At 46.7% G+C, this 24970-nt stretch overlaps 1 long non-coding RNA gene across 1 annotated transcript; it reads left to right on the forward strand.

Annotated features, from left to right (window-relative positions):
* The first annotated feature begins 6337 nt into the window (after positions 1-6337).
* Positions 6338-8795, forward strand: LOC129151765 (uncharacterized). The gene is made up of 2 exons (XR_008558403.1): positions 6338-6613; positions 8342-8795. It is a non-coding gene; the product is annotated as an uncharacterized LOC129151765 (long non-coding RNA).
* The last annotated feature ends 16175 nt before the right edge of the window (positions 8796-24970 follow it).

Below are 24970 nucleotides of genomic sequence, written 5' to 3' on the forward strand. Positions count from 1 at the left end.
GATGTGGCACCCATTTTCCTTCCTTTAAAATCTTTCCCATTGCTTGTAAACAATCGGAAATTGTTTGCTGAGCAACGTTTAATCTTTCTGCAAGTTGTTTTTTAGTTTGACACACATCTTCATCCAATAATGCTTGTAATTGTTGGTCTTCAAACTTTTTTGCTTGACCTGGACATTCTTTGTCTTTCACATCGAAATCATCACTTTTAAAGCGTTTCAACCAGCGTTCACAAGTATCTTGAGATGGAGCATGTTCACCATAAGCTTCCCAAAGTATACGATAACTTTCAGCAGCACTTTTCTTCAAAATAAAGTAATGAATTAAAACTTCCCTCAAATGCTCTTTTTTTTTGGCATGAAATTCAACATTTTTAAGCGTAAAAAAAATCTATGATGTTAACACCTTCAGAAAATTTGATGTATGCAGTTTTGAAGCTTGTTGTCAATACAACAAAATAGCATACATATCAAATCACATATATCAACATATGTGTAACTCCATCTATTGAAAAAAAATCCGCATTATTAACCGGTACACCCGGTAGTCTTATCTATTGATTTTGCGGTGTTGCTGACGGGCCCAGCTAAGAGGCAGCTTTTGTTTGTTTCCTTGTTTTTTCTTGTTTTAAGCTGATCCTTCCAATAATTAAAACCTTTCTGATTTTACAACTGAATGCTCCTAATTGTTGCTACTCCCAACTTCATCGTTTTCTGAAATGATCCTCTCCGTGGGAAGGGGTAGACTGGTAAATTCGGGGAAAATAATTATCCATCAAGCAACTTTCATTCGGGAACAGAAACAGATGAGTTCGTTCAACAACAAAAAGGTGGTTCTTGCTGCCCGTCAGCTGTGGGGAGTTCTGTTTGCTTTCCATCCTGCCTAAAACAGCCTCCGACCTCCATCTTGGGGATCATGAGCCAATGCTGTCATCCAGTTCCCCCTGTACAGTCTGGTCCCTCTTTACCTCTTAGGCTTATCTCTCCCACACCCCCTCAGGCCACCTGCAAGGTCTGGGCACCTGGGAAGAGCCATCATTCTGGGAAGCCCCGGCACTCGCCCACCTGCTGGTTTTGGCACCTTCTCCCTTGTTTGTCTGATAAGACACCTTTCGAGCCCCAACTCCCAGAATGTCAACCATTCTGTGCAAAACACTGCCTCAAACTCAAACAGTGGTGAGTCCAGGCTCTCAGCCTGGAGCAGGAGGAGAGAACAGCGTCTAATAAGTAAGTGTTAAAGTCATCATCGACAGCCTTTACTGCTCCTATCCAGCCAAGCCCCGAGATGGCTGCGCTGTGTGCACGGGCTCACGTGCTCACTGCGTGCTGTGATCTAGCACGGACACTCTGAGTCACAGCATATGGTCTCCACGGTTTAGAGAGACTGGGATGCACCCTCAGCAACAGAGCTGATAAGTGCCAAAGTCAGGCCTCGGCGCCAGCCCGCTGATCCCCAAGCCCAGGACCTTAACCTCCATGGATACTGCCTGAGCGCTGGAGGCTGAAGCCAAGGGCATGGCCAGTCCATAGAGGTGGTCTGCTGCCGTAGGCCAAGCAGGAGACCTGCCATGAGAAAAACCTTGGTTCAAGTCCCATTGCGGCCACTTGCCTGCTGGCTCATTTGGGCAGGGCAGGTCACTGGGCCTCTCTGAGCCTTACTCTTGTGTCCTGGTGCCTGTCTCATGCTCTCATTGTGAGGATCCCGTGAATGAGCCCATGAACACCCAGGTGATCTTTCTCCATTGAGCATCGGGGGATTCTTATCCAGGGGCATTGGGGAAGCTTCCTGGCAGAGGTAGCAAAACAGATACAAGGAACAGACAGCCTCTGTCCTGAGGCCCCGGGGGCAGACACCGGGCAGATAGGGAGAAGGCACAAGAAGAGGCCCAGCTGCACAAGCACTGGCCTCCAGAAGTTTCCCAGATGCCGAGAGAACGTGGGTGGGACAGTCCCTGGCTGTCACATCCCACTGCTGGAATTTAAAAAAAAAAAAAGGAAGGCAGGAAAGAAAAGAAAAGAAAAGGCCTCTGGGGAGAAGAGTCCCATCTTGCTGACACGCTAAGGCAGTGCGGAGGTGCGTGCTCGCCCTGCTCCCTTTCCCTGAGCCGCAGCCCCCGGGAGGGCTCCTTCGGTGAACAGAACGCCCTGCGGAGGGGGCCCAGTCCAGGCTGTGCTGAGAGTCCGAATCTTGGCCTCTCAGCTTCCTCCTTTGTAACACGGGCGGTATATCCGCTCTACAACCACTTCACTGTGGTCGGAGGAGTATGTGGGGTAAAGAAAATAAAAATTATTTGTAATGTATAAAGAACCAACACCAAAAAACAGTCCCGTGGTCTCCTGTGGCGGGGGGGGGGGGGGGGGGGGGGGGGGCGTAGGGGACGGGGAGGAAGAGGGAGGGCTGTCGGCCGGCGAGAGCAGTGGCAAGGGGCCTTCTCACCGTGCGCCCTTGATACCTTTTGACATTTTGAATGGGAGGCATGGCTTACTGAACAAGCAAACTTAGCAAAGAAACAAGAAAGTCAGTAAGAAGGTCAAAACTAATAAAAGCAAACAATAGTCACCCGCAGCATCGTTATTTAAAAGGCTCTCTCGCCCTAACCGGTTTGGCTCAGTGAATAGAGCATCGACCTGCAGACTGAAGGGTCCCAGGTTCGATTCCGGTCAAGGGCATGTACCTTGGTTGCGGGCACATCCCCAGTAGGGGGTGTGCAAGAGGCAGCTGATCGATGTTTCTCTCTCATCGATGTTTCTAACTCTCTATCCCTCTCCCTTCCTCTCTGTAAAAAAATCAATAAAATATGTTCAAAAATAAATAAAATAAAAGGCTCTCTCTTCCCATCGGCTCCCTAGTTTACGCACAAGCAGGTGTTAAGGAAACAAGGTCCTCTGTCTCCAAACTTCCTGGGCTCCCCCTGCCCCACTGGCTCCCCAGGGCCGATGGCCAGTTCCCTGCCTCCTCAAGGGTGGGCATCCTCGGAGAAAGCGGGTGGAGAAATTGCAACTTACAACATAACGACCAGAGCATGGTCCGCAGCCGTTTAAGAAGAGCTGGAGCCCTGCCAGGTGAGGTGCTGCTGGCAGAGAAAAGCAAGATGCTGGAAACAGGTGACCTCATGTCCTAAAACAAAGACCCACAGTATGAAGCTACAGACAGCACACTGTGCGCATTTGTCTGGGGGTGGAGAAAAGGAAGGACACACACCAGATTGTGAATAAGGATTGCCTGCGGTGTGTGGATAGGGTGGAAGGTGCCCATGATTTAAAAAAAAAAAGTGATACCCTCTCAGTTATGAGAATTTACATGTACACGTGTGTATATGAGTGCATAAAGACGTGCAAGAAAAGCTGATACCCAGCATTTATGGTGGTGGGCTCAGAGTGGTGAGATTTTAGGTGGCATTTGTTGCCCAGATAGTTATATGAATAGTTCTGATGATTAAAGATCACCACGGCCGAAGCCGGTTTGGCTCAGTAGATAGAGCGTCGGCCTGCGGACTGGGGGGTCCCAGGTTCGGTTCCGGTCAGGGGCATGTGCCTTGGTTGCGGGCGCATCCCCGGTGGGGGGTGTGCATGAGGCAGCTGATTGATGTTTCTCTCTCATCGATGTTTCTAACTCTCTATCCCTCTCTCTTCCTCTCTGTAGAAAGACAATAAAATATATTAAAAAAAAAAAAAAGATCACCACGTACTATTTATATGATCAGGGGAAAAAAATCTAACTTCAATGTGAAAGATGACCAAAATGAACTAAATAATGGATGTGTGCTGCTTAACAGCTGGAGTTCAAAGAAGGTCAGGTTTCTTTCAAAACTCAAGTGGCATAATTCCAAAGATGTCTTCCCCCCTCCTTCTGGTTCCCACACTCTGGTAAATGTAAAATCCCAGAGGCGCAGTTTTGACCCCAGAGGCAGTTGGGGGTGCTCTGGCCGCCGCCAGCCTCTGGCTGGTTGGCTGCAGGGAAAACGGATGGCTGATCGATCGTGGCGGCTTCCATGCGAGCCCAGCGCTCCTGCCATTGCTCTCAGTTCTCAGAAGTCCGAGCACCCGTCTGTGGGTGCCCACACCCATGCTCAGCCCCCGGGCCACTCCTCACAATGGGAGGCCATTCTCCCTTCAGTGACCCCCTCAGGGAGGGACCCACTGCAGAAGCCAGCTTCTGGGGCTTTAGTTTACACACACGCATGCACACACACAGCTACCTTCCATCCGGCAACCCCAGGTGCCACAGGCTCAGAGCTCCTGGCCCAGCCCATCCTACCGCCCTGGATGGCGAGAGACCGCTCCCCCTCAACAGCTTCAGTCCCTGCTGTCCTGTCTCTCAGTGGGGAGCCTGGACCCACCCCCACACCTATGCCCCCCGGGGACTGGGGGGTCCACTGGGGCTCAGCCACCATAATTCGGGAGGGGAGGCTGCCAACTGCCCCTCTCCTGACATAGAGGTGGGGACCTCGCTCTGCTCCCTGGAGGGATGTCCTTTCTCTCCTCCATCTTCACTTCTGCCCACAGAAGGCAGCCACTTGGGCAAGATTGCGGTCACTCAGACACACACACACACACACACACACACACACACACACACTCTGTAGGTTTACAGTTGTGAGTACGTGAAACAGTTTATTCTCGTATTGTTATTTATTAATTATTGTTTTATTTTCATATAAACAACTGTAGACCTTTTCTTGCCCACCCTTATGCATATATATATAATGGAATATTACTCAGCCATGAAAAAGAAGGCCGTCCTGCCGTTTTTGCAGCATGAATGGACCTTGAGGGCCTGATGCTAAGTCAGAGATAAGTCAGACAGAGACAAGACAACGGCTGTATGATACTGCTTTTTTTTCAAAGATGAGAAGGGCGGCAGCATGTTTGTATGCTGATGGGAAAGATCTAGTGGCGAGAAAGAAACTGATCGTGCAGGAGAGAGCTGGGGAAGGACAGCTAGGCTCATGTTCTTGTGATGCATGAAGGGGGGGCGGCACATCAATCGTTCCTCACCCTTGATCCTCAGAGCTGTAAGCTTATGTGGTTTGTATTGTTTTGCTTTATTTGATGTCACAGAGCCAGATGGCATTGGAGTGTCTATTTCATGGATACCTCTACCCTGGTAGGAAGGATTCTGGGAACCTGGAAGACATTTGAAGACCTGAAAGATAGTGTAGAATTTTCCATAGGACTTGCTTGGGCACCTGGACACAGGTGTCTTTCGCTCCTTATATAGATACCTCTGTGCTGTGTTTGCCAAGCTCTTGGTTAACAGTTAGTGGAATTCTAATTCCCGATAAGAAATACCACTGGGACCCCTAAGTGTTGTGTACTACCTCTAACCGCCGGTGTCGTCTCTCTGTTGTCATTACAAGGGAGAATGCTGTTACTGTGAAAGGGACTAAGAAGCCACGTGGGTGGGCGGTGAACCTGGAGAGAGAGGTGTGGAGACCCAGGGAAGTGAGTTCCATGAAGAATGGGGCAATTGACAGGAGATGCTCACAGAGAGGTCAAGTGAGATAAGGACTGAAAATTCCCCCCGGAGTTTGGCAAAAGGAGGCTATTGACCTTTGTCAAACCAGTTTCAGTGGAGAGGTCAGGAGGAAGCCAGATTGCTGTGGGCTGAGGATGTGTGGGAGGCGAGGAAGTGAGGGACATTTGTTCAGTGTATTGGCTACAAAGTGAAGGAACCAGATGCCATGCTGACTGAAGGGCAAGCTGGGGTGAAGGGAAAGTTATTCAACATGGGAGATATTTGGGGGATTTATATGCAGAAAGGAAGGACCTGGGGGGCGGAAGGAATGGAGATCAAAGACAGAAAGACGGGGCAGTCAACGGAACAGAGTTCTAACGGAGGTGGAAAGGATAAGGTAAAGGAAAAGGAAGAAGATGAGCAAAAATACAGAGATGCTGGGCAGCATGGCTCAGAGATTGAGCATCGACTTATGAACCAGGAGGTCACGGTTTGATCCCCGGTCAGGGCACATGCCTGGATTGTGGGCTCAATCCCCAGTGTGGGGCATGCAGGAGGCAGCCAATCCATGATTCTCTCTCATCCTTGATGTTTCTATCTCTTTCTCTTCCTTCATCTCTGAAATACAATAAAAATATATATTTTAAAAAATACAGAGATATTCTGAGATGGAGAAAACTGGGGTGTTCACTTGGAGACAAAGTTCTGCAGAGAGAGGGATGCTTGAAAATGTTTGAGGTGTGAGAAGAGGCAAAATGTTTTGTGTGTGTGTTTAAGATTTTTAAAATTGATTTTTAGAGAGAGAGAGGAAGGAGTAGGGAGAGAGAGAGAGAGAGACAGAAACATTGATTGTCTGCCTCCTGCATGCCCCCTACCAGGGATCAAGTTGCAACCCTGGCATATGCCCTGACCAGGAATCGAACTGGCAACCTTTTGGTGCACAGACAACACTCAACCAACCGAGCCACACCGCCAGGGCCAGAAGGACTTGGAAAGGCTGGAACAGCGAAGGTGCAAGGGCTGGACAAGAGGGTCCGGAGCAACAGCACGGGCCCACGGACTCCCTCAAGAGGGTGACGCGCCCGCCGCCCCTCCAGAAAGGAGGCAAGTGGAGGTGGAACCATAGGACCCCCAGACTAGGATGGACCAAAACTACAAGTAAGGAAACTGTCAAGTTTTGTTAATTCCCTTCTACCTCCCCCCCCCCCCCCCCCCCAGAGATGGCCCCTAAGACTCAGGCTTCCTTACCCACCTTGCTCTCTGACCTGTCGAGATGTGGTGGGATGACAGACAATCAGCTTCCTCTCTCCGTCAGAGAGAAAATTGGGGAATCAGAGACTAGCTCCAGGTAGCTCTATCATTTTAAAACATTCGGCTAATGGGGAGCTCTTTGTAATAAAAACGGGCCAAAGTAGATTCTTGGAGCACAATCATGCCAGGGCTATCCTGTTATAAGGAAAAATTCTAATATTTCTTTTTTTAAAATTGTGTAATTGATTTGAGAGGGGGGAGAGAGAGAAAGAAACATCAATCGTCTCCTACACACACCCTGATCGGGGATCAAACCAGCAACCTAGGTACGTGCCCTGATTGGGAATAGAACCTACCACCTTTTGGTGGATGGGATGATGCTCAATGAACTGAGCCACCCGGCCAGGGCAATATTTTCTTAATAGAAGAAATATTTATTCATCCTATGAGATGAGACCGCTACCTTTGGAAGGGTAATGGTTTCAGAGGGGAGGGGTATTGCCCGCAGGTGATTCAGGAGAAGCTAGTGAAAGTGTTCTCTGTTGGGGAGATCAATCTGCAGTTGGGGAGTCCATACCTCCCACCCCCTCCTCATCCTAGTCCACAGACTGATTCTGAAAACAAGTACGGGAGTGTTTCCAGTAACAACTGGAAGATGCAAGAACTGAGGGGCCCTGGCCGGTGTTGCTCAGTGGCTAGAGCATCTGCCCAAGCGCTGAAGGGTCACCGGTTCGATTCCCGGTCAAGGGCATGTGCCTGGGTTGCAGGTTCTATCCCTAGCCCCTGTTGGGGTGCATGCAGGAGGCAGCCAATCTCTATCTCTCCCCGCTTCCACTCTCTCTAAAAAATCAATGGGGAAAAAAAATCCTAGGGTGAGGATTAACAACAACAAAAGAGAATTGAGGATCAGGACTCGACCACATAAGGACAATGGAATCACCCAAGTCAGGGATATGGGGACCTGGGTTGAGGGGAGGCTTTAAAAGTGTGTGGGAGGAATCGGACCGTGAGAGACTGAGGAGTCGGAGGAAGGTGAGGACTGCGTGTGTGGTTATGAGCATGGCAAAGCCCGGGCCCAGGCGGCCTCACAGGGCCTTGAGCTTAGATGGAACCTGTGCTTGCTTTCATCCTCTCCTGTCACCTCCTTGAAATGCTTAATTTTGAACGAGGGGCCTCCCATTTTCATTTGGCACTGGGACCTGCAAATGACGCAGCAGATCCTGTGGGTAGGGTTCGAGGGATCCAAGCAAGTTGGTTCAAGTTGCCACTACTGCTCTGGGTGGCTGCTTGACACTTTAGCAACAAGGCCAATTCTATGCCACCAGGCAGAAGGCACCAGCAGTCCTCCAAGACAGGAGACCCTCAGCCTGACTTCTTGATATTCTCCCTCAGATAACAGGGAACGATGCTTTCACCCTCCACGACTCCCCCCCCTCCCGCATCGTGACAGAATAGAATGGCCCAGCTACACCTTGGTCACCAAAGTAACGCCCTCATCCTTCACCCCGTGGGCTGGCACGTGTGGCTGCCGTGGCCAGGGATCTGTGTACCGCTTGGCTCCTTTGAACTAGTTGCTTCCGTTTCTCTCACTGCGCTCTGTCCTTCACTCAACAACCACATGTTGTTTCTTATTAGGTAACAGTGTTGCATCTGCAATCCACCCACCAAGAGCTTAGCGTTTCCCGGGCGAGCCTGCCAACGACAGAGCCCAACAGAGAGAGAGAGACCTGGGAAGAGGAAGAAGGAAGGAGAATGGTCCCCCACTCTATTTCCCCACCCACTTTTCAGTCCGAATTCAAATTCCGCCCTTTTCATGTTCCAACTTGACTTTTTATTTAAAAAGTAGCAATTTATCTTGCGGTAGGAACTTAAAACTTAATTAGAAATTTCCACATTGACATGTACGTGAACTACGCCCTCTGCTACATACAGTTGGAGGTGGGAGGCACAAAATAACGCCGTTGAGCCAATCGCTGGAAATAGTCAAAGGCAGAAGGAGTCTTTGTATGAACATCCACTTCCAATACATTCTCGGTGTGAAAAATTAGAATGATATAAAATAGAATAAATTAAATTCCTCTTTACATCACATCTCCCCACCTGCCTGTCTCCTCAACCACTATCGACAGTTTTGTGTGCGTTCTCCAGTTTTCTTTCTCTACATGTAAAGGACAATGGAATCATGTGTGTGTGTATATGATTCTTTTTAAAAAATAAACCATTCCTGGAAATCCCCACATAGACCATCCTGATCGCATTCCTACCATTCTCCAGAATTCAGTGTTTATCTTCCACATAAATTTTTACTGCACTGCTCTATTTTCTGTCTCTATAATTTAAAAAAAAAATGTTTTTATTGATTTTTAGAGAGAGAGGAAGGGAGAGGGATAGAGAGAAAAACATTGATGAGAGAGGAACATCATCATTTGGCTGTCTCCTGCAAGCCCTCTACTGGAGATGGAGCCTGCAACCTGGGCATGTGCCCTGGCCGGGAATTGAACCGGTAACCTCTTGGTTACTGGGTGGATGCTCAACCACTGAGCCACACTGGCCGGGCTGTCTATAATTTTGAGTACTCTGAGTACCTCATATGTCTCAGTCCATTTGGGCTACTACAACAAAATGCTATAGACTGGGAAGCTTCTACTTTTATTTCTCAAAGTTCTGGAGGCTGGAAGTCTAAGATCGGGAAGCCAGCAGGTTGGGTGTCTGGTTGAGAGCTGGCTTTCTAGCTCATAGATGGCTCCTTCTGTTGTGTCCTCATTTGGTAGAAGGGCCAAGGGACCTCTCAGGGGTCTCGTTTACAAGGGCACTAATCCCACTCATGAGGGCTCCACCCTCATGACCTAATCATCTTCCAAAGGCTCCATCTCCAAACACCATCACACTGGGGATCAGGTTTCAACATATGAACTCAGGGGGGACACAAGCACTCAGTTGTGGCATCCTAAAAGGAGACTCATGCACTATAAGTCTTTTTGTGGTGGGCTTATTATTTCATTTTGCATAATGTCCTCAAGGTTTATTCTTATAGCATACGTCAGACTTTCTTTCCTCTTCAAGACTAAATAATGTTCTATTGTGCATGCCACATTTTGCTTATCCATTCATATATACTTTTTGAAATAAAAAGTTTAATATATAGAATGACCCGAATCTTTACTATTTTACTTAACAACATCTATTTTCAGTATAGCTTATGTCGATCTGTGTAGTTCTTTTTACATGGTAGTCTATTATACTGGGCAGATGTGTGACAGTCATTTAATCGTTCTACTTTTGCTGGGTATTTAGGGAGTGTACAGCAAATATTACCAACAATCCTACTATGCGCGTTCTTGTTCACACTATGCCCGTGGGCAGCTGTTTGGTCAGGAGAGACGCTTAGAAGAGGAATTCCAGACCCTAAATTATATTGATTCTTGCAGCTGCCACGTTGCCATTCGAAAAAAATCTTCATGACTTTCTTCTCCCACCAACAGTATGTGAATGTGCTCCCTCCCCCAGATCTTGGCCAATAGTTGGCATTTGTCTTTCATTGGTGTTTTCATGTCCATTTTGCCAGTCACTGGTGAAGTTGAGCACCTTTCCATTCTTTTGTTGGCTGCTTGAATTCTATGAATTGTCTGTTCAGATATTTTATACATTTTTCTCACTTTATTATACAAGCAACCCTATGAGGGCTATTATCCCCATTGTACAGATAAAGAACTGAACATCCAATACGGATCATGTAAATTGCACTCGACAGTAAAACATAGTGGGAAGAGTTCAGCCTCGGGACTCACAATGCCACTTCCTGGCCATGTTGCTTCACACAGATTATTGAGCCTCTCTTTGCTACAATGGCCACATCTGCATGATGGAACACGAATAGTGCCCATCTTGTAAGGTTATGGTGAGGATAAACTGAGATGATCTATCTTAATAGTAGCTGGCACAGACACTCAGTATATGCTAGCTATTATTAAGATTATAGAAAAAAACGCAGATCTGGAGTGGCCTGGAAAACATTTCTGACACAGTAGAATATGCAAAAGATCCACTAAATACTATGTATCCTATGGTTGCAGTTTTGTAAAAACTACATCTGCTCCTGGAAAAAGCCTCGAAGGAAATATGCATACAAAGAATGTCTTTGTTAGGGTGATAGGATTGGGTGCAGGTTTTTAAAAATGCCATTCTGTAATTAACAAAAAGGGAAAGAAAAGAAACTCTGGTTGTGGACTTTGTCCTTCAAGATGTGAAGCAGGCTCACGGGCACTCCCAGACCAGCGGCTCATCTCTGAAGAGCACGGCTGTGATGTGCCCGAGCCACGCCGCGCTAGCTCCCCATGCTTCCTTCTCTTCAAAGGCCGCCTGCGGCTTTGTCTCTCTGAATCACAAACAACTGTGCTTTGTCTCCTTGGTCATTCATTCATTCATTCGTTCGTTCATTCATTTTCAATTGAATTTATTGGGGTGACTTCGGTTAATAAAATTATATAGGTTTCAGGTTTCACAATTCGGTAATACATCAACTGTATATTGTATTGTATTCACCACCCCTAGTCAAGTTCATTCATTCATTCAATATGTATTTACTCGACCTGGCTGGTGTGGTACAGCTGGTTAGGCGTCGGTCGTCCCGTGCACCAAAAAGGCTGCTGGTTCGATTCCAGGTCAGGGCACATGCCCAGGTTGCAGGCTCAGTCCTCAGTAGGGGGTGTGCAGGAGGCAGCCGATGGATGTTCCCCTCTCACATGGATGTTTCCCTCTCCCTTCTCTCTCTCTCTGAAATCAATAAAAATATTTTTAAATAGTTATTTATGCAACACTTTCTATGTGTTAGACACCATTCTAGGCACTGGATGTACATTGGTGAACAAGATAGGAAAGGTCTTGGATGCTGATTTATAACGAGAAACTTAATATAATACAGCAACAAACATAAACAAGAAGTCATCAGAAAGCAGTAAGTGCTCTGCAGAGAATTCAAAGACAAGGCTGTGATGGTGGCTGACTGTGGGGCTACTTCATTTTTATTTTTGTTTAATAAATTTTTTATTGATTTCAGAGAGGAAGGGAGAAGAGAGAGAGAGGTAGAAATATCAATGATGAGAGAGAATCATTGATTGGCTGCCTCCTGCATGCCCCCTAATACAGATCAAGCCTACAACCCGGGCATGTGCCCTTGACCGGAATCAAACCCGGGACCCTTCAATCCGCAGACTGACGCTCTAGCCCCTGAGCCAAACAGGCTAGGGCTGCGAGGCTACTTTATGTTGGTGATCAAGGAAGGCTTCTCTGAGGAGGCAGCGCTTCCGCTGATGGCAAGAAGGTACCAATCTGGGAAGATCAGAAGAATATTCTGGAGAGTAGATGGCATTTTCAGGGGGCTTTCAGGCAGAAACCTGCTGGGTAGGTGTGGCTGAAGTGTTGTGGATGAGGGTGAAAGCAGCTAAAATAAAGTCAGATCAGGTGGGACTTCGTAAGGGAAGGCAAAGCGTTTTGGAACTTATTCCAAGTGGGATGGAAAGTCAGTGGAAGGTGTTTAAGTAAGAAAGTGGCTTGATCTGGTTTATGTTTTTAGAAAGACCTTCTGGGTGTTGTGTGGCAAATGGCTTACAGGGAGACTGGCAGCAGGGATGCCAGTTCTAAGGACACTTCAGGGATGCGGGCAGGAGAGCTCAGGGCTTAGATTAGGGTGTTGGGAATGGAGAGGAGTAAATGGATGTTGGGATTTCTTCTGGAGGGAAAGGTTACAAGACTCATTGGGCATGGGGCATAGGGAAATGGAGGAATCTGACCTGTGGCTTTGGTAACGGGTGCTGTGTACTTTGATGGGGAAAATGAGAGAAGAAGCAAATTTTTCAGGGGAAAAACGAATAATCATATTAATGATCTAAGCAGAAATGTCGAACAGAGAATTGATTATGTGAGAGTGGAAATCCAGAGAGAAGTCGGGGCATGAGTTGAAGATTTGGAAATATCCTTACATGGGTGATATTTAATCCCAAAGGTCAGTAGAATCATCCAGGCAGAGTAGAGGCAGGGAAGAGAAAAAGCACAGGCCTGGCCGGCGTGGCTCAGTGGGTGAGCCAGAAGGTCACGGTTTGATTCCCAGTCAGAGTACATGCCCGGTTGCGGGCTCAATCCCCAGTGGGGGGTGTGCAGGAAGCAGCCGATCAATGATTCTCTCTCATTGATATATATATTCCTCACTCCCTCTCCCTTCCTCTCTGAAATCAATAAAAATACATTTAAAAAAATAAAGAAAGAAAAAGCTCAGGATTAAGTCCTGAGTCCTTGAACACTGAGAGATTGAGCAGAAAACAGAGAATCTGAAAAGGAGGAAGAGCCTGGGAAGCCGGCGGAACCACAGCCAGTGAGATTTCATAGAAGCCAAGAGAAGACAGTGTTTCCAGGAAGGGGGCGTGGCCAGCTGTGTGGAATATTGCTAAAATGTGGAGTATGACCAGGGATGGGAAGTAATCATTGAATTTGGCAACAGGGAGGTCACTGGGTTTCATTGCAGACATTATGAACGTGGAAGGCATGCCGATTGGGAAGCCCAAGAGGATTGCGTCTGAATTTTAGTTCTACCACTTCCTAGCTCTGTGACCTTGGACATGTTCCTTAACTTGTCTCTAAATTTGCATAATGACATGTGCCATATAGGATGGCTGTGGAGTGTCTGTGAGGTAAAGTATATGCAATTGCGTGGCACTTCACAGGCACTCAATACAGACTGCCTCCCGTGTTTTTAGGTGGCTGTGGGAAGGCAGGGGACCAGGGACAGTGGTCTTGGTGTCCCCAGGTTCTGTTTTTGAAGCCTCCACAGTGTTTGTTCCCTTTCAGAGAAAAGGGCTACGGACCCGAGAATTGGGGCGGCTGACTCTGTCCAAGAGGGAAATGAGGGCACGTTTCTATTTTTGGGTCTCAGACTGAGCGCTTAGCCTCTTTTTAAAAAAATATATTTTATTCATTTTTTACAGAGAGGAAGGGAGAGGGATAGAGAGTTAGAAACATCGATCGGCTGCCTCCTGCACACCCCCCACTGGGGATGTGCCCGCAACCAAGGTACATGCCCTTGACCGGAATCAAACCTGGGACCCTTCAGTCCGCAGGCCGACGCTCTATCCACTGAGCCAAACCGGTTTCGGCAGCGCTTAGCCTTTTGACTTGGCCTCAGGCGTCCTTGCGAATGAAATCCTCGGTCATAGGGTGTCATACCAGCCAGTCACTGTCCTCACTTCTATTATGTTCTAGGCTGAACAGGATGCACAGAGACGAGAGGAGGCCGTGCCTAAAACCTGGAACACTGTGTTCTGAGCAAAACTGGACTTTAGGGTAATGCTCTTGTGACGTAGACAAGTGTCCAGGGCTTGTGACCAGGCCCAGAGCCTGTGGTAGAAGAAGTCCATGGTTCCCCCACCCCCCAGGGGGAAAGTGGGTCAAGCATAGCAAGGGAGCCCACTTCAGGGCCATATGCGTGCCGTCTTCCTGCAGACATGTAGCCGTGACTACCTTTCTTGGAGCTGAAGAAGGCCAGGGCAAGGGGGCGCTGTCTCCAGGTCAGGGAGCTGGTATTGGTTTACAAGGCAGACTTAGAAAAAATTCCTGAACGAGGGCACTTTCACTAATTTCTCTAACCAGTACTCAAATAATTAAAAAAATAATTATAAATTTTTTTTTTTAAATTATAGTTTACATTCAGTATTATTTTGTATTCATATCAGGTGTACAGCATAGTGGTTAGACAATCATATACTTTACAAAGTGTTTCCCCCGATATTTTCAGTATCCACCTGGCACCCTACGTAGTTATTACAATATTATTAACTATACTAAAGGCCTGGTGCACAAATTCATGCACGGATGGGGTCCCTCGGCCTGGCTGGCGATTGGGGCCCATCAGGGTCGTTTTGCCCAGTCCCGATCAGGGCCGATTGGGGCTGGCTGGCCGGCTGCGGGAGGTTGGCTGTGGGAGTGCACTGACCACCAGGGGGCAGCTCCTGTGTTGAGCCTCTGCCCCCTGCTGGTCAGTACACATCATAGTGACCAGTCGACTGGTCATTCAGTTGTTCGGTTGCTTAGGCTTTTACATCTATAGATTTCCTATGCTGTGCTTCACATCCCAAAGATGATTTTGTAACTACCAATCTGTACTTCGCAATCCCTTCACCTCTTTCACTCAGTCCCCCAACACCCCTCCCCTCTGGCAACCATCAGTCTGTTCTCTGTATCCATGAGTCAGTTTCAAACAGCTTGATATAATCTGAGTAGAAGAGGGCTCTGCTTTACTAATATCATCTTCTGGCACTTGACCATCATCTTCAACCCTTCATTATATTCAGCTTATTTTAGGAGATGATGAGGTTTTGGAATTGAACTTTGGGCATCTAGAGCAGTTCTTTTCAAACGTTATGATCTCGGTAAATGCAAGATTTGATTCAGCAGGTCTGGGTGGGCCCTGAGATTGGGCATTGCTAACCAAGTCCCAGGTGGTATCGATGCAACTGAACTGTGGTCCCCACTCTGAGTACGAGGAAACAGACCACATTAGGCACTGACTCACCGGAGAGGAAAATTTCAGACAAACAGGAACCTAATAGGGCTCACACTGTTCTAGAGGAAACTTGGCAGGATCCTGCAGGCACCTGGGCCTGCAACCCGGGATGAGATAACTCTGCCATGTAGACTCACGTTATGAAATACGTGAGGAGCTTGAAGAGCATACACACTCCAAACCCCCATTGCCTTGGATTCCCGAGCAGAGAAGGGTGATGGCTATTGGGCCCCTTGCCTTGTCACTTGGAAAGAGAGGCAGGGAGCGGAGTCTAGAAGGTTTCTCGCAGTTTGCTGGGATCAGCTTAGGATCGGGGGACCACCATATCCCAGGAAGAAGATAGAGCCGGGGGCATAGGCCTTTCACAATGGGAGCTCCAGCCTTCTCAGGTCCAGCCTGGAACCACGACCAGCCCACCGGAGACGACCTCTGTGACTCACTTCTTGACTTTCTCACTCGGACTCTGTAGAGCAGATCTGTTCAGGCACCCTCCCTGCGGAGGGGGAAGTAGAGTTAATGATGCTTTCTTTACTGATTTACCCCTCCACCCAGCATCTCCTGCACCCATGCCCACCATCAGCCACCAGCTCCCTTCCAACCCTCCTCTGAGGCCATGACTCACTCCCATTCAGGCCTCGACCTGTGCTCAAACAGTGCATGGAGAACTCCACTCTCCCTCTGCCAGGGAGATGGCAAATATTTTCCTGAGAACATGAAACCCACATGGGCCTCTCAGAGGGCAGATTCTGGCTGGGCCTCCTGGATTGCTCAAGCGTTTCTGTTCTTCCTCCTCCTCTTTTTTTTTTTTTTTTTTTGTGTGTGTGTGTGTGTGTCTCTTATGGAAGCTATACAGAGGTTGAGCAATGCTCTGGAATAATTGGGTCAAGTCAGCCATGTGTAGGGAGGAGGAGACAATTGGATTGTGTAGGTGATTATGTATTAGGCAGCAGCCAACACATCGTTAAAAAAAAACAGGAAAATCTGGAACATCCACATGCTGACTACTTGTCTCCCCTTCGCTTCCTGGAGCAAGACCAGCTCCACTCAGAAATCAAGGCAGCCTTCACCACCAAGTCCCTGCTCACCCTCAGCCTCATCTCCCCCCATAGCCCACCATGCACCCTGTTCTTCAGCCACACTGAACATGTCGACTGTTCATGCCTCTGTGCCTTTACCTACGCTGTTCCTCTTCCTTGCAGTGTTCTGTTCCCTCATTATCGCTCTTAAGACTTCTGTCCCAACAGCTGCTTATCTGAGGTTTCCTCCCCTCCCAAAGCGCAGTACTTTCATTACCAATAGTGCTTTACAAATCCGTCTCCCAACTCATTAGATTGTGAGCTACTCCAGGGAGGAATTGGGTCTTACTCCTCTTTGTATTTTCAGAGCCTGTCACAGTACTTGGCTCATGTGAGTTGCTTCGTAAATGCATGTCAAATGGGTGAATGAATGAATGAATGAATGAATAATGGTAAGAGGGTAGGCTCCTTGATTGGTACCCTAGCTCTGCCAGCGACCACTGTGATCTTGGCCAAGTCATTTAACCTCTCCTAACCTCAGATGCCTCACCAATAAAATGGTAATAACACCCACACTTCATACCTCATAGGGCAGGTAAGGACCCAATGACATAATTTATGGGAAAGCACTTTGTAAGCCAAAAAGGGAGATACATGCACCCCAACACCTAGAAGCCGACAGAGTGATTTGGCTACAAAACCCTCACTCGTGAGCAAGGTGAGTGCTGGGAAAGGAGGCCTCCTGCTCTCTGAACTCTCCAAGAAACTGTCAGCACAAGCATCTTTCAGCACAAGCACAAAGACAGATGTATGTGCTCCTATGGAAATGTGTTTTTAACAAATAGAACATGAGAATGGAATTCCTTTTCCCCACATCAAGCCTTGATAGCTAATTAGTTCCACCTGGAGGAGGGAGCCAGGCGTTGGGCGAGGGAGAGTCCTTATTCCATGTTTGGGAAAGAGTTTACGGTAGCTATCTCATGGGGATCTGGGGAAAGGCAACAGATAAACCAAGTCATTGGTCTTGAAGGGTCTCAAAGATGATTTAGTCTGACCTCATCATCTCAGAGGCAACACACAGAGGGGATGGGATTAGCTCAAGAAACTAGGCAACGACAGACCTCCTGACTCCCGTTCTTTCTCCTGGGTAGCCAATTGTCCTGACCCCAGATTATGATGACATTTCTCGGCCAGAGTCTGTTGAGGGTTGTTAGACCCACCTGGGGACAAAGTGAGTTATCCAAGGAAGTACTCCTTATAGCAGGCTTCATTCTCCTTTAGCAAATATTGTGCTAAATGAATGCTTTTGAGTTGGTAACCCCTGACACCCTCTTGCCTTCCTCCGAATAATCCCTGTTTTGCCAGATCTTAGATATTTTTGAAACAGTCCTCCCTTTAACAAGATGTTTATAAATTGTTTTTGATGTGCCGAGTACCGGGGTAGATGCTGGGCGCTGTGCTGAACTTTGCCGCAATGAGACACAAGGTCCACGACTGCAATGAAGGGCGCTATGAATTGGTCCCCAAGGAACCTGGATCCCAACTCCCTGACCCTGCCACCAACTCGCTGTGCACCTTGACAAGGCATTTCCATTTTCTGAGCCCCAGTTTTCAAATCTGTGAAATAAGGCTGAACTTTCCGATTTCGGGTCCATGAGATGGACTGAGATTCTTGTGCCCGCCTGACAAGAGCAGGATGTTGCATTCAGACTTATTTATATATATATATATATATATATATATATATATATATATATATATATATATATAAAGTATATATATATATATTTCAGAGAGGGAGAGGGAGAGAGAGAAACATCAATGATGAGAATCAATGATAGGCTGCCTCCTGCAGGCCCCACACTGGGGACCACGCCCACAACCTGGGCATGTGCCCTGTCTGGGAATCTAACCGTGACCTCCTGGTTCATAGGTCAATGCTTAACCCCTGAGCCATGCTGACTGGACTGTAAAAATGTTCTTGAATACAAAATCTGCTAGATCTTTCTCAAATTTCTTTGTTGCACACCCTTCCAGCAAGGGATTGAGTGTGGCTAAGCAAGCATAACAACTTAGCTATTCTCCTAGTTAAGGGAGAGTGGTAAGGGACAGTGTGATACTAGAGAGCCCCCTAGCAAACTATTGTGCATACACGTTAAGTCCCAAAGATTTTATAAAATGGTTCTTTCTTTTCTCTGCCATTCTAAACCCACCAAACCAGGCATCAAGGTTGTCTTTCTCTCTCTGCTTGACCCTCTTTTCTTTATATCAAACAGTCCTCTTGGGGTGTGTATGTGTGTGTGTGTGCACGTGTGTGTGTGTGCGCGCGTATGTGTGCGCACCCAGGTACCACTCCTCCTTCTCTTGGCTCTGACTAATGCTCAGCCAATCAAGTGCATCTGGTTTTTCCTAGACTGGGTTGGTGGGGGTGAAGTTTGGAGTCTCTTGGAATCCAGGTCTGGATGACTCCACAGTCCATGTTCTTTCCATTGTACCAAGTATCCTTTGGTATCTTTTGTTTTTCTGATAAATCAAGGCTTTTCCAAGAGCAATCTAATCCGAACAGCTTGAGGTCATAAAGCAGATGTGACCGCAGGACTGAGCATTTCCAAAGCCGTGTGTTTTCCAAGTCAGCAATGAGGGGTCACGGTTCTCGTGGGATATCTTCGAGGGGCATTTTCTGAAAGGAGCACTCTTTAGAGGTGGCATGGGGAGGGAGGGAGCAGAAGTGCAGGGTTAGGAATCAGTCAAACTTTAAGAGTCCTGAATCACAGGCCAGGTCGGCTTGAGAAAGTCACTTAACCTCGTGGAGCCTCATTTTTCTTGTCAGTCACTGAGGATAGTATATTTCCTTTTGTTCCGTTTACCGTGAAGATCCTATGAAAGAATGTCCGGGGAAGTGCTTTTTAACCTGTGCAGAAGGCCTTGCTATTCTACATGCAAACGCAAACAGCTGACGCCTGGAAGTGAATGATGAGGTAGGTGCATTCATTGGAAAGGCCAAAACTGACCAGGCACGGAATTCATCAGGTGGCTCATACGGTTTTCTAACAAGGGATGATCATTTGTCTTGGGTCATTCAGAAACTCCTGTAAAACAATTCTGTGCAGGCTGTAACATATTGAAGATGAAGATGTATGGGAAGGATACCCAGATGTACAACATACTGGCTGTTGTACAATTTGAAAATCTAAAACCAGAATTTGGAAAGAAGTGTTTCTCTCCCTGCCAAGCAGCACAGCCAGAGACAGAATCCAAGGGAGAAGGCCCAAGAGGTGCCTCTGGAGTCCAGTCTGGGGTGGCCAGCCTGGATGTCCCCAGGGTGAGGCCGTAGGGGTGAGACCGGAGTGTGACTGCGGTGACTGGGCTTCTAAAAGACCATCTCAGGAGGCAGCAGCTACTCTACATCCACCCGTGGAGGCCAAGTACGAATCAGGCTGAGACGACCAGATTTTCTGATTTATCAGGAAAAACTGGACATGTAGGTTTTTGCTTGTACATGAATACGAAATTCCCATTTTTAAATGTTGGCAGCGGAACAAATTAAAACACTGGTGGGCCAAACCAAATAGTCCTGCTGATTGGATTTGGCCCTGAGGCCACCTGTTTATAACTTCTGTGCTGGGCCAACTGGCCACCCATTAGAACTACCTGGGGGAGGTTTTAGAAATCTCAGTGCTTAGGCCTTACCCTGAACCAATTAAATCAGAATTTCTGAGGGTGAGACTCAGGCATATATAGAAGTTAAAACTGGCTAGGTCAGTGGTCGGCAAACTCATTAGTCAACAGAGCCAAATATCAACAGTACAACGACTGAAATTTCTTTTGAGAGCCAAATTTTTTAAACTTAAACTTCTTCTAACGCCACTTCTTCAAAATAGACTCACCCAGGCTGTAGTATATTGTGGAAGAACCACACTCAAGGGGCCAAAGAGCCGCATGTGGCTCGTGAGCCGCAGTTTGCCAACCACGGGGCTAGGTGATTCCAGTGTTTAGCCAAGTTGGAGAAATAGTGCTTAAATTAAGTGCCTTGCTACTTAAAATCAATAAGACACTGATGAAAGAAATAGAAGAAGACACAAATAAAATATATCTCATGTTCATGGATCAGAATAATTAATGCTAAAATGTCCATACTACTCAAATCTATAGATTCAATGTGATCACAATCAAAATTCCAATGACATTTTTCACAGAAATAGAATGAACAATCCTAAAATTGGTATGGAAGCACAAAACATCCAGAATAGCCAGAACCATCTTGAGAAGAAACAAAACTGTAGACATTACACTTCCTGATTTCAAACTAGACTATAAAGCCATCATAATGAAAATACTATAGTGCTGGCATGAAAATAGACAAATAGACCAATGGGACAGAATTGAGAGCTCAGGAAAAGTCCACACACACATATAGACAACTAGTTTTCAACAAGGGAGCCAAGACTACTCAATGGGGAGAATATAGTCTCTTCAGTAAATAATGTTGGGAAAACTGGATATCCACATGCAAAAGAATGAAATTGGACTTCTAACTTATACCATTCACAAAAATTAACTCAAAATGGTTAAAGACTTAAATATGAAAGACCTGAACCATAAAACTCATAGGAGAAAACACGTGGCAAAAGTTCCTTGACGTGGGTCATGGCAATGATTCTTTGGAATGACACCACTGACTGTAGCCAATGGGTTCCTCCACCCCCTGTAAGATCTGAGTAGGACTGAGAGGTGAACATCCATCCTCAGCCCACTTCACAAGCCTAGGGGCCTCAGAAATCTCCACAGGAGGTATAGGCACCCATCCTTTTGCACAGTGACTCCCCAAACTTCAGGAGTTAGGAGCCTAACATCTGGTAGAGGGAAGCCAGGAACAATGATTTCCAAGAAGCTTTAGTCACTCCAGATTCTGCATTTCTTTTACAAGACAGAAAGAAAACACAGATCTCAATGGGTACGAGGGTCCCAAGAAAGAGACACCAGACATCATGTGCCTATGGGCTGGACAAACACTGCTGATAATCTTGGCAAAGGGATTAAACCTGATCCTGTGTCTGGATCCAGCTGTCAATTTCCAGGAAATACAAAGGAAAAAGGAACATGAAGATCTACACCCAAGTGTGTAATCAGCAAAATTCACTGTGGAAACGCTATGGGTCCAAAAGCCTGTCTTCATCAACAGGTGAGTTGTGCCGAAACCGGTTTGGCTCAGTGGATAGAGCGTCGGTCTGCGGACTCAAGGGTCCCAGGTTCGGTTCCGGTCGGGGGCATGTACATTGGTTGTGGGCACATCCCCGGTAGGGGGTGTGCAGGAGGCAGCTGGTCGATATTTCTCTCTCATCGATGTTTCTAGCTCTCTGTCCCTCTCCCTTCCTCTCTGTAAAAAATCAATAAAAGATATATTTTTAAAAAAAGAGTTTAAAAAATACAACAGATGAGTTGTAATGAAATGAAGGCGATGGAGGAGAAAAACATAGATTAAGAAACATTTAAATTATTTATTGTTTAAAGTATTCCATAAGTCTCCTTTTTCCCCCCATTGACCTCTCCCCAGTTGCTCCCACCCCCCAGCATATGCCCTCACCCCGCCCCCCTACTGTCAAGGGATGTCTGTGTCCATTGGTTATGCTTATATGAATGCATACAAGTCCTTTGGTTGATCTCTTCCACCCCTCCCTCCTCTGCCTTCCCTCTTAGGTTGAATGGTCTGTTCGATGCTTTTATGACTCTGGCTCTATTTTTGTTCATCAGTTTATGTTGTTCATTATATTCTACAAACGAGTGAGATCATGTGATATTTATCTTTCTCCAACTGGCTTATTTCACTTAGCATAATGCTCTCCAGGCCCATCCCTGCTGTTGCAAATGGTAAAAGTTCTTTGTTTTTTATAGCAGCATAGTATTCCATTGCATAGATATACCACAGTTTTTTAATCCACTCATCTGCTGATGGGCACTTTTTAAATCCACTCTCTGCTGATGGGCACTTGTTTCCAAATCTTAGCTATTGTAAATTGTGCTGTTATGAACATGGGGGTGTATATAGCCTTTCTGATTGGTGTTTCTGTTTTCTTGGGATATATTCCTAGAAGTGGGATTACTGGTCAAATGGGAGTTCCATTTTTAACTTTTTGAGGAAACTCCATACTCTTTTCCACAGTGGCTACACCAATGTGCATTCCCACCAGCAGTGCACGAAGGTTCCTTTTTCTCTACATCCTTGCCAGCACTTGTTGTTTGTTGATGATAGCCAAGACATCAATTTTTTTAAATATATGCTTTTATTGATTTTAGAAAGACAGGAAGGGAGAGAAAAGACAGATAGAAACATCAATGATGAGAGAGAATCATTGATCGGCTGCCTCCTGCACAACACCTTCTGGGGATTGAGCCTGCAACCCGGGCATGTGCTCTGACCAGGAATGGAACCAGTGACCTCCGGTTCATGGGTCGATGCTCAACCACTGAGCCACACTAATGGGGTGACACATCAAATTTTTTAAGTGAGCAAGACTAAACTAAATCTTGGGGTGCACAGGTGGGTGGTAACACTATAAAAAATACCTGGAAGTGATATGTATAAAGAGTGGAATTTTTATGGGCAGAGGAAGGATATGGTGACAAAGTTCTTCTTTCCTTGACTCAGGCAAGGTTATACCATCACTGAGTTTGTGTGGCTTCCTGTGTCTGTGTTTTGTGTTATCATAAACATATTTTTGAAACATAGCAAGTCAGAAAGCAGACAGGCAGCTTGTTTCAGAGAGGGGACCTGCTGCAGTGCCAGGCACGGCCTGCGATGAGGCCTGCTGGATGGAAAGACTGTCCACCACTATCTCCGCTCCTCTACTTTATACAAATGGACCCGTGGTGGACCCCAAAACCTGTCACCCTTTCCATCCTGTGGATTCTGTGGTCAGAAGCTTTGGGCACGTTAAGCCTACGGACTGCCTCAGTTCTCAAGCTGATGTGACCCTAGACTGTTGCTAAAGTTTAAAAAATATTTTGTAGACAAATACGCTATCATCTGGGAAAAGAACATGTCCCACATGGCAGACATTACTAGGAGCCCACCCAATACCCACCTAGTCTCCCTATCTCTGCACTCACACTCCCGAATGATGAAGGTAGCATTTTGCCAGCTAAGGTAAATCCCATATCCCAGGCGCTCCATTCCCATTGGTCAAAAATGGGTCCCAAACAGCCATTCCCCATGTCACCCATTCCCTAAGGGTCAGATGCCTACAGGCAGCCCACAGATCACTGAATCTGGTCTGTTTTATTTGACTTTACAGTGCTTTTCTAAAAATAGAATTAGTGTCAACATTTAAAAATTTTTTCACATTTAAAAAAATCTAGGTTCATATGAAATACTAGTAGCCCTGCGCATGAATTCGTGTGCCAGTATCTCGATGCCACCCTCTAGTACAGTGATGGCGAACCTATGACACGCGTGTCAGCACTGACACGTGTAGCCATTTCTGATGACACGCGACCGCTGAGGCGGCCGCATGCCGAGGATGAAACATTTACTGCTCCTGAGGATGAAACATTTGCGAAATAATGTTTTTTCCTCAAAGTGACACACTACCCGAGTTATGCTCAGTTTTTTGGCGAAGTTTGACACACCAAGCTCAAAAGGTTGCCCATCACTGCTCTATTAGCTCTCCGCCCACTGCCCCGCCCTTCTGTAGCTCCCTCCTTGCCCCCCCCCCCCCGCCACCTCATAGCTTGCTGCCCTGCCCCCTCCTGTAGCTCTCCGCCACCCGCTTGTAGCTCGCTGCCCCACCCTCCTGCTGATCCGTAATCCGGTCATTACGTGGTTGGTTGTTATGCTTCACGGTGTAACAACCATTTGCATATTACATCTTTATTATATAGGATTTGTCAGTACCATCTTCATTTCCATATGCCAAGAGTTGGTGGGAGCTGAGTAGAGGCTACACCACATACAAGGCGTGGGGGTCGGCTGTCCACCATGCTCCCCACCTCTCCTGTCTTACATCCAGTTGGCTCACCTCATTTAAATTTACTACCCAGTCCCTATGGGCATTAGGGTTTATCACCTGAGCTCGGTACAACTGGGCCTCCCTTGTATGTAACTAATTCACTTTCAGCCAGCACCAAGATAAGCCACACCTCCAACAGGCAACTTGACATTCTAGAACATTCCTTCATCATTTTTGGACACTACCTGTGAACATTGACCCTCAAGGAACACTTTCACATGTGTCCTAAGTAGCATGATGAAATATTTCATCCCGGCATTGCTTATAATTATGACCTGCTGGGAATAACTTTAGTGCCTATCTCCTGGGGAGTGGCTGAGTCAACCACTGTATCTCCGTGTCATAAAGTACTATGCAGCTGCCATAAAATACAAGCATAGTAATAAGAAGATAGTACTATACATTCAGACTTTGAAAAATCCTAATATATATTGAGTGAAAATAATAAGCTGAAAGATGGCGTGGCTCAGTGGTGGAGCATTAACCTATGAACCAGGAGGTCACAGTTCGATTCCCTGGTCAGGGCACATGCCCAGGTTTCGGGCTCGATCCCCAGTGGGGGTTGTGCAGGAGGCAGCCGATCAATGATTCTCATCATTGATGTTTCTCTCTCTCTTTCCCTGTCTCTTCCCCTCTGAAATCAATAAAAATATATATTTTAAAAAATGTGCAGTGTATAGCATATATAACA

Source organism: Eptesicus fuscus, chromosome 15, assembly GCF_027574615.1.
Source record: "Eptesicus fuscus isolate TK198812 chromosome 15, DD_ASM_mEF_20220401, whole genome shotgun sequence".
Taxonomy (NCBI): domain Eukaryota; kingdom Metazoa; phylum Chordata; class Mammalia; order Chiroptera; family Vespertilionidae; genus Eptesicus; species Eptesicus fuscus.